A 7,723-nucleotide genomic window follows, 5' to 3' on the forward strand; every position below is an offset into this window, starting at 1 on the left:
ATATTAAAAGAGAAGGTTTTTTTCCAATGAAAGACAATAGAAGCTGTTTTCCACAGGGAATTAAAGCTTTGTGTATCTTAATTAAAAAGCTATTTGCTAAATCCTTTAACAGAATTTCTAAGTATCCTCAAGGTTGGGTTCCTGCAGGGGCCAAACAGAATTTAAAGCAAGAATTTGATGAAGCCTTTGTCCTCTGTGCCCATTAAGAATTCTCTGGTTTAAGTTGCATGGAAGCTGCCCTGTATGGCCAGGTGGGCATGGCTTCTCTATGTGACCTCCCAGAAACACAGAGTCTGCAACTGTGAGTCCCGAGGAAAAGCTTTGCATGGTCCCAAGCCTTACTGTTAACCCAGTAAAGACCCCAAAGTCTAATCTCTGACTCTGTCTACCACAAAGAAACAGGCCTAAGAAGGGCATTTACATGTGAAGGCAGTCATCTCCCTGTATAAGAGGAAAAAAACTCAAAAGAAGTGAAGTCTTTCCCTTTTTCACAAATTAGTTTCTTTTAAAAGAAAATGTCCATCTGTATCATATTATCTCTTTTCTAGTGGTTATGTTCTGGGTCAATTTTTTTTCTTTTTTTCTTTTTTTTTTGCAAACAACAACAAAAAGGCTAGAAATGACCATTAACAAAAACCAATGTGACCTGATTATATTCTCCCAAATGTCTATTTCTGAAATTTCTATCATCAGAGTATTCAGGTGTTTGGGGCAAGTGTGCTATTTTAACATCAAACAAGAAAAGAAAAGAATAAAGATATTCTTGATCATATCGTAAGATGGGAGGCCAAGTTGCTGACCCCAATTTTTTCTGGAGGGGTTGGGGTAGGGAGAGGGGATGATCATCTTAAAATTACCCAGTCCATTCTAACTACTAGAGCTTCACTTGATTAATAGAAAGCCTGTCTTTTAAAATGGAACCTCGGGACTTCCCTGGTGGTGCAGTGGTTAAGAACCCGCCTGCCAATGCAGGGGACATGGGTTTGATCCCTGGTCCGGGAAGATCCCACATGCTGTGGAGCAACTAAGCCCGTGTGCCACAACTACTGAGCCTGCGCTCTAGAGCCCGCGAGCCACAACTACTGAAGCCTGCGCGCCTGGAGCCTGTGCTCTGCAACAAGAGAAACCACTGCCATGAGAATCCCATGCACTGCAGCAAAGAGTAGCCCCTGCTTGCCACAACTAGAGAAAGCCTACATGCAGCAACGAAGACCCAACGCAGCCAAAAATTAAATCAATAATAAAATAAAATGGAATTTCTTCAAAAGAACAATTTTCTAACAGTGAAATTTCTAGCATCAGTGGAGAAAAGCTATTTTTAGAGAAAGATCCCAATCCCCAAAACAATATGATAGAGGCACTGTGTATCTTCCCCTCTGAGCCCAGCTGGCCCTATAGACCTGCTTATACACATGTGCCCCTCTGGAAAGACCCCTTGAAACCCTGACCACACGAGGCTTCAGAGAACTTGCAGTGATTTAGAACGTGCGGGAACCGTCCTGAAAGCCTTTCATTTGGCAGAAGTCATTCCTGCCCCTTCCTCCTAGTCTCTCAATTCTGGAAACATCTCCTCTCATAGAAAGCTGCACAGTCTAATAGTTACGTGTCTTAAGAGCATGGTATTTGGAGTCAGAATGCTCAGGACTGAACTCCAACTCTGCAATTTACAGGAGAGGTTCCCTTAACAGACCTCCAATGAACGGACTCACCAGCTTAACCAATGCAAGTAAGTTATGTCTAGCACACCTGAGCACTTCAGCTTTAACTACTTTTGAATAAAGGATCAACTATAAGGCAAACCTTAGGATGTCAGAGGGAGCTCCTCAGACACATAGCAGACTATAGACTATAGGGCTGACTAGGAGAGAGATTTTATTTAATGTCCTTGATTTGGGGGGACCAATTTCAAAGCTAAGTAAACTTCTGTTACAACTCGGTTGTTTTAGGTGGTAGGTAAAACGTAAAAATAAAAAGGCTGACATATTTTCCTGGGTTTCAGGGTGGGCTGTGTTTAAACTATGCTTGGCACACAGTAAATGCTTGTGAAATGTCATTTCTTCTGTCTTCTTTCTCTGTCCTTTGCTGCTCAATGCTTCTCACTCCACTACCAGAAAATAAACCCCAAACCATCTAAAGTAACCAAAACTTCCTGAAATTCTCCTCAAAAATGTCTTTTATGGATGAAATTGTGCTTTTGTGTGATTACAGAAGACAGCATATAACTCAGTAAATACTAATATAGCTGATGCCAAGGGGTGGGAACTGGTGACTGGATATCACCTCCAGCAGATGGTTTACTATGACCTCCTTCACCAACTCAGATAACACTGACAAAAGATACGCCCTGTTTATTAATAGTGATTATTTCTGTGGAATCAAGGGACTAGGGGCAAACGTGGACGAGTGTACATCCTTATGGTGCCAAGGGATATTTGTAATTTGAAGAAGCGTACCCACTCCCTCCCCCAGGGTTATTCCGCTCTGCTCCCACCCCACCCTCAGTGGAGATCGCTGCTTTTGATTTTCTAGACTTTGTCTTTTAGAGGAGGAAAAATAATTTTCCTTCTACTTTTCATTGTTCCTGGCTAAGTACCCCACTCCCACCCCGTAAAAAAGACAGAATAATAGAGGAAAAAACATTTTTTTTAATTAATTTATTTATTTCTGGCTGTGTTGGGTCTTCGTTGCTGCGCGGGGGCTTTCTCTAGTTGTGGCAAGCAAGGGCTACTCTTTGTTTTGTTGCACGGGCTTCTCATTGCGGTGGCTTCTCTTGTTGTGGAGCACGTGCTCTAGGCATGCGGGCTTCAGTAGCTGTGGCACGCAGCCCAGTAGTTGTGGCTTGCGGGCTCTAGAGCGCAGGCTCAGTAGTTATGGTGCGCGGGCTTAGTTGCTCTGCGGCATGTGGGATCTTCCCGAACCAGGGCTCGAACCCGTGTCCCCTGCATTGGCAGGCGGATTCTTAACCACTGCACCACCAGGGAAGCCCTAGAGGAAAAATTTTTTAAATTATATACATACAGAAGCCCCGCTTAAAAGGTGGCCAGAAGATTGAGGATTATATTCCATCCTGAGCTAAGGAAAGGGATGGGGTCTGGGGCTTAAAGGTCCAGGAAGGCAATTCACCAGAAGGTGAAAAGAGGAAATGTTCGGTAAACAAAGGCGGCTGGGTCAAGCAGATAAGTCTCTCAGATGAAGAAGTATAATAGCTGTCTTCCTGATACAGACCCCTTTTCTCATGTAAATTTTCTTTACAAATGTAAAATTTCCCTTACAAATGGGTAACTTCTATTCTGTTTTCAGAGCTTCTTCTATGCCTGCAGTTCATTAAAATAAACAGCTCAAAATAATTCTTATTCTCCGAAGAGGCATATTTCGCAGTGGCACATTCTGCTAAGCCCTCAGCATTCACAGCAGACAAATGCAAATTGTGTGTTCTTCTGGCTGCTCAGCTAACAGTGTTCAATTAGCTTGCCTAACAACGTTTTATGACCCAATAATGTTCAGTTTCTCAAGTTGGCGTTAGGCGTTATGAAAATCACATTAGCTTTGCAGACGGACAAGTCAGCCGCATCAAGGCTGGCTTCCTGTCAGCCTCCACACATCTCACCCCGTGAGTTTCTGAATTCTGAGTCCTGCTTCAGGTACACAGACATGCCTTCATCTGCCAGGGCCACAGATAAGATGAGAGATAAGAATCAGACCTTTAATTTCCTCAAAGCCTGGAAAATTCTCAACCCACCTAAGTAAAGAAATAAAAATTAAAATACATATTTAACTGGGATGAATTGGGTGATTGGGATTAACATATATACACTAATATGTATAAAATAGATAACTAATAAGAACCTGCTGTCTAAAAAATTTAAATTAAAAAAAAAAAACATACCTAACTAAGGTGTGATTCTGATTCTTCCCTATCAGAAAAACACTGAAACCCAGGAAATAAAATCTCTCTCCTAATGAGCCCTGGTGCATTTGAAGAGCTCTCCTTTGACATTCTAAGGTTCTTTTCATCCCATTGTTGGAATTAAATTTTTTAAAATAAATTTATTTTATTTATTTATTTTTGGCTGCATTGGGTCTTCGTTGCTGCGCACGGGCTTTCTCTAGTTGCGGCAAGTGGGGGCTACCCTTCTTTGCGGTGCGCGGGCTTCTCATTGCGGTGGTTTCTCTTGTTGTGGAGCACGGGCTCTAGGCACGCGGGCTTCAGTAGTTGTGGCACGTGGGCTCAGTAGTTGTGGCTCGTGGGCTCTAGAGCGCAGGCTCAGTAGTTGTGGTGCACGGTCTTAGTTGCTCCACGGCATGTGGGATCTTCCCAGACCAGGGCTCGAACCTGTGTCCTCTGCATTGGCAGGCGGATTCTTAACCACTCTGCCACCAGGGAAGTCTGGAATGAAATTTAAATTGACTTTTCATAAGCAAAAGTCCACCCAAACAAAGGAGGGATTGGTGCCTCCCCCATCACTGGTTTTCAGCCTGCGGCACTGCAGCCAACAGTAATGATTTCTATTCAAAAAACAAACCTCAGTTACACACGTGTACACGCTGAGTAAAAGAATTTGTGCAGTGTGTTCATTGCTTACTTTTCTCCTGGAATACATGATGAATTTTTATGGAGGGTAGGATAGGAAGGGAAGAACCACATTCAAGTGAAACCCAACATCATTCTCCTCTACAGTGTCATTTCAAAAGCCAGATAAAAGCCAAACGAGGAGGCTGGGAGAAGAGTGTCCAACGTAGCTGTTCTGAAAACCACCCTCCATTTCATTCTGGAGCAGGGAGGTTACACCACACATCACAAAAGCTTCTCTCCTCGCAGAAAATTAACTGGTAAGTGCTTTCTTGTTTTCTTTGAACTGCCGCGTTTGGAACTGACCTGATGAGGATGCCTGCAGATGATTTATTTATAAAGCAGTATTTGGACTAACTACCAGCTGGCAAAAAAGGAAAAGGACTCCTGATAGTTTATGAAAAGCTCTCTGTGCAGATTCATATTTTTGGTCCTGTCAAAAGTGTTTAGGAAGAGTGTAACAGGGTTTACAACAGCTGTGATTAAATCTAACACCCTGAGAGAACAGGAGGAGGTTGGTAGGGTAGGGGTTGGGAGGGCACAATGAACTTTCAGTCATTTCCTCAGCTTTTACCTAGCAGATTACAACTCATAAATGTAGCCTTGACTCAGAAATGTCAAACATCATTAGTGGAAAGCCCACTGTAGTGAAATCGAGTAGGAGGAAATGGTACTCAAGATGAAAATTGACTTTGCCTTCCTTCCATTACAAGGCAGGAAAAAAGTTCTAAATTGAGTTGTAATGTGGCTTGGTTTTCTCCTGTCTTTTTAAAATGAATAGCTTGTGGCTCTTCAAAACAAACATTTCTTTGTTGTTGCTGCCTTTTTTGAAATCTCCTAATCAATTGCCTGTTAGAATAATTGGTATCTGGGCTCATCTAATGAAGGACAAATGGCTAATTGAAGGCAAGTACTTGGAAGAAAAGGTTCAGCTAACTTGACTCTTCTTTTGGTAGTCAGATAACTGGGAGTACCAATTGTTTTTTGTCTGATCGTTTATCCTTCCCTCCAAATGAAAGCTAGTGAAAACCAAATGAAAATTTGATAACGGAACTTTCACCAGCAATTATTCTCTTAAATTGGCCCTTCTCACTTAAAAGAAAACTCGTTCACCCAAGCTTCCACAAACTTGTTGCTAAATTAATCCACTAGTATGTTTTGTTTTGTTTCGTGAAAAATTCAAGGGACTGCTCTTGAATCTCAAATTACCTAGTTCAAATAATTCCTCTTTCTAAATAATTCTCATCATGTTTGCACTTCTTCCAAACACTAAATGATTTTTAAGTTTTTTCACGGCCTTTATTTATGATTTTACCCAAGACTTAAGTCCTTTAATTTATAAAAGAATGTCATACATTTTCTGTGTTACTTTACCACTGTCATCTCCCCGAGAGATAGCTATTTAACCCAACGTTCCCCTTTCAAAGGCTACAGCAGTTGAAGCTAACTCATGGAAGTAATTTTAAAAGAAGAAAAAGTTTTATGCTAAAAGACTTTTTTCCAAATTGCTTATAATTTTAAAAAGTCAGAAGCTATCTAAATACCCAACAAATATGCAACAAATAGCTTTCTAGTGCAACCCAAATCTATGGTTGCACTAGAAAGCTAGTTAAGAAACATCTTGTATATTATCTCAATGGAAATATTTAGTAGTCATTAAGTTATAACTTGGAGGGATATATAGCATCATGGAGGAGTACTCATAATACTAACAATAATTATAATTATGTAAAAAAGTAAATGGAGTTGAAAAAATTGAAGAAAAATATGCAAAATTGAAAATGGTTGTGTTAAGCTGATAGTGAACTGACGGTATATCAGGGAGGAAAAACTTTTACTCTGTCCTCTTAAGTTCTGGTTCTGAAGGCCTGTGAATTAAACTAACGAATGACAGATTAGCAAGAGATAACACAACAAAATTTAATCATGTATTTTTATTAACATACATAGGGGAGTTCACAGAAAATTGTGACTCAAAGGGAAGGCTAGAATTTGGAGCTTATATACCATCTTAAGGGGAAGGGGAGAGAGAGAAAGATACAGGAAAACAAGTGACTTCTTAATAAGGGAAGAGGAGAGGGAGAAAGGGGACTTATGGGAAAACAAATGACTTCTTAGAAATATAAATGGGCTTTAGGAGAATAGATAGACGATACAATAGTTTTTGTGAGACTTCTCATCTACGGCGATGAGTCAACCTTTCCTTGTTGCTCCTGGGGAGGGGATTTATGACAATTGAGTTCTTTTGGGACCTCAAATGCCTTCTGCTCAAAATAATTTTTATGCCACAGTAGCATATGCTGGACCCCTTCAGATGATATAGCTCTTCTTTTTTCCCCAAATTTTCTCTAATAGTCCATTACTTGTATAATTTTAAAACTTCAAAATTTTGAAAAGTCCCATCTACTTTTTTGTTCAGGTCTCAATTTTCATATAAACCACAAAAAGTTAAACCCTTAATCTGGTGGGGGGTCTTCAGTTCTAATTCACCTGATTTCTTTGGTGGCATTAACTTTAGTAAAGGTTCCTGCCTCATAAAACTTCTTTTTTAAAAAGAAGATTTATTGAAGTATAGCTGTCTTACAATGTTGTGTTTAATTTCTTTTCTTTTTTAAGTTCATTTATTTATTTATTTTTGGCTGCGTTGCTGCACGCGGGCTTTCTCTAGTTGTGGCGAGCAGGGGCTACTCTTTGTTGTGGTGCGTGGGCTTCTTATTGCAGTGGCTTCTCTTGTTGTGGAGCACGTGCTCTAGGTGTGCAGGCTTCAGTAGTTGCGGCATGCGGGCTCAGTAGTTGTGCCTTGAGGGCTCTAGAGCACAGGCTCAGTAGTCGGTGGTTCACAGGCTTAGCTGCTCCGTGGCATATGGGATCTTCCCAGACCAGGGATCGAACCCATGTCCCCTGCATTGGCAGGCGGATTCTCAACCACTGTACCACCAGGGAAGTCCCCTTGTGTTTAATTTCTACTGTACAGCAAAGTGACTCAGTTATACATGTATATATTCTTTTTCATATTCTTTTCCATTACGGTTTATCACAAGCTATTGAATATAGTTCCCTGTGCTCTACAGTAGGACCTTGTTGTTTATCCATCCTACATGTAACAGTCTGCATCTGCTAATCCCAAACTCCCAATCCATCCCTCCCCCACCC

General features: G+C 41.0%; 1 long non-coding RNA gene across 1 annotated transcript in view; it reads left to right on the forward strand.

Moving 5' to 3' along the window:
- LOC113629099 (uncharacterized) overlaps positions 1–4,838 on the forward strand; it is a 30,896-nt gene extending 26,058 nt beyond the window's left edge. Inside the window, exon 3 of the long non-coding RNA XR_003436392.1 lies at positions 4,679–4,838. This is a non-coding gene — a long non-coding RNA (uncharacterized LOC113629099). The remainder of the gene's footprint in view (positions 1–4,678) is intronic.
- Positions 4,839–7,723: the final 2,885 nt, after the last annotated feature.

The sequence above is a fragment of the Aethalodelphis obliquidens genome, unplaced genomic scaffold (assembly GCF_003676395.1).
Source record: "Aethalodelphis obliquidens isolate GAN/ISIS:26980383/991018 unplaced genomic scaffold, ASM367639v1 scaffold2, whole genome shotgun sequence".
NCBI lineage: Eukaryota > Metazoa > Chordata > Mammalia > Artiodactyla > Delphinidae > Aethalodelphis > Aethalodelphis obliquidens.